This window comes from Macrobrachium rosenbergii, chromosome 30 (genome assembly GCF_040412425.1).
Source record: "Macrobrachium rosenbergii isolate ZJJX-2024 chromosome 30, ASM4041242v1, whole genome shotgun sequence".
NCBI lineage: Eukaryota > Metazoa > Arthropoda > Malacostraca > Decapoda > Palaemonidae > Macrobrachium > Macrobrachium rosenbergii.
The window spans coordinates 5791001-5793500 of NC_089770.1; the positions used below are offsets into that span (position 1 = coordinate 5791001).

At 42.0% G+C, this 2500-nt stretch overlaps 1 protein-coding gene across 2 annotated transcripts in view; it reads left to right on the top strand.

Annotated features, from left to right (window-relative positions):
* The window catches only part of LOC136854964 (calcium-activated chloride channel regulator 1-like), a 516859-nt gene that overhangs the window by 289564 nt on the left and 224795 nt on the right, over positions 1–2500 (top strand). The gene's annotated exons all lie outside the window — the stretch shown is intronic.

Sequence of the window (2500 nt, forward strand, 5' to 3'; positions counted from 1 at the left end):
TAAAAAATGTAAGGTAAAATGTAACAGAGAGAGAGAGAGAGAGAGAGAGAGAGAGAGAGAAGATCCAATCACTACGACGAGCAGAAAGAAACACAGAATTGATTAAGTTTTTCTTCTGTGAGAGAGAGAGAGAGAGAGAGAGGGGTGGAACAAACAAAATTAGTATGTAATCAGAAGAAACTCTGGCATGCACAGATGTAAGGAAATGATTGGTTGATTTATGGTTACTCAAACTGGCGTCACAGGATGTAAGAGAATAAATGTTACCCGGAATAAGCTGAAAAACATGAGGTTTTTTATTATTATTTTTTTTATTTTTGTCTGTTGAGATGGTTATCTAGCATTGTCACACCAGTGGTCTTTTTCGCCTGAGAGAGAGAGAGAGAGAGAGAGAGAGAAGTAAATTATAGACTTTAAAAGGAGAGATAAGATGGAGAGAGAGATAAAATTGCCAAGGAAAGGCAATAAAAGATTAACCATCACGTAGCTCGTAAATCTGACCATTTCTTCCTTTCCTTATTTCCCACTCTCTCTCTCTCTCTCTCTCTCTCTCTCTCTCTCTCTCTCTTTTATTATCTCCTCTTTCGCACCTCCGTTCTCCACTTATTACCACACGCTCTCCGTCTCCTCTCTCTCTCTCTCTTCCTGCTGTGTCAGATTCTCCTTCATTTCTCTCTCTCTCTCTCTCTCTCTCTCTCTCTCTCTCTCTCTCTCTCTCTCTCTCTCCTCCCCTTCCTCTCCTCTGTTTTCGTTCGCTTATCTGTTTTTCTCTCTGGTTCCCTGATATCGTTTCTCTGTTATTTTTTCATCCTTTCTTTCTGTCCTTTTTCCGAGTTTTTTTTTTTTATGTCTACCTTCTTCCACCCTCTGCTCTATTCACTTCTGTCTCTTCCCTCTACTGTTCTCTATATTCCTTCTTTCCTCTTCTTCTTCTTCTTCTTTTCTTTCCGTCCACCAATCTGTATCTTTTCTCTGAATTCCTTTTATGTTCCCATTCATGTTTTTTTTTCTTTTACGGTTATTTTTGTTCTTTCGTTTTTCTCTAAATTTTTTTTTGTTTTTTTGTAAAAGAAAACTATTGTGCCGGCTTTGTCTGTCCGTCCGCACTTTATTCTGTCCGCCCCCAGATCTTAAAAACTACTGAGGCTAGAGGGCTGCAAATTGGCATGTTGATCATCCAACCTCCAGTCATCAACCATACCAAAATGCAGCCCTCTAGCGTCAGTAGTTTTTATTTTATTTAAAGTTAAAGTTGGCCATAACCCTGCTTCTGGCCGTGGTTAAAGTTTCATGGGCCGAGACTCATACAGCATCATACGTTGTACAGAAAACTCGATTGCGCATTTTTTACTTGTTTACTCCCCTCCCCCCCCCCCTTTCAGATCAATTATTTTTTTAATCATATTTCTTTGTTTACTACTTTCTTACTGTTGTTTTTCTTCTTCTCATTCCTCTTTAATTTTATTCTCTCTTCCTCCGTTATTATCTTTCGTTCGTCGCATTTTCAATAGACTTTTTTTTCCTGATTACTGATTCATCTTCGTGTTTCTTCATTCTTCTTCTTCGTTCGCTTCTCTTTTTCTCTTCTTACCTTTTTTTTTTGTTCTTTTCCACTCTCTCATTCCCTTATTTGAATTTTTTTTTCTCTCTCTCTCTCTCTCTTTCTCTCTCTCTCTCTCTCTCCTCCCAGATGCTGAAGTCCATCTTTCCTCTGCCGCTAATTCCTTTCCATCCTTCCCACCTTTCCTTCCTTTATCTCCCACCTCCTCTCTTTTCATCCTTCAATCCTATCCCTTCACCCCTTCCCAATAACCCCCACCCAAGGCCAACCCCCCGCCTTTCCATTTAGATGCTGGGATCCATCCTTCTTTCCATCCTTCCCTCCTCTTCCTCCTTTATCTCCTATTATCTCGGATCCGCATCCTTTCCATCCTTCAATCGTATCCCCTCCCCCACCCTCTCTCTCTCTCTTCCATTTATATGCTGGGAACCATCCTTCTTTCCATCCTTCCCTCCTCCTCCTCCTCCTTTATCGCTATTATCTCCTATCCCCCCTCCTTTCCATCCTTCAATCCTATCCCCCCCTCTCTTCCATTTAGATTCTTGGATCCATCCTCCTTTCCATCCTTCCCTCTTCCTCTCCTTTATCTCCTATTACCTCCTATCCCCTCCTTTCCATCCTTCAATCCTATCACCTCCTCTCTCTCTCTCTCTCTCTCTCTCTCTCTCTCTCTCTCTCTCTCTCTCTCTCTCTCTCCCTTCCATTGAGAGGCTGGTAACCATCCTTCTTTCCATCCTTCCCTCTTCATCTCCTTTATCTCCTATTACCTCCTATCCCCTTCCTTTCCATCCTTCAATCCTATCACCTCCCCGCTCTCTCTCTCTCTCTCTCTCTCTCTCTCTCTCTCTCTCTCTCTCTCTCCATTTAGATGCTGGGTCCATCCACGGAGGCATGTCGTGGGATCTCTTTTGAGCTAAACACTATAGCGCCTAAATCGTG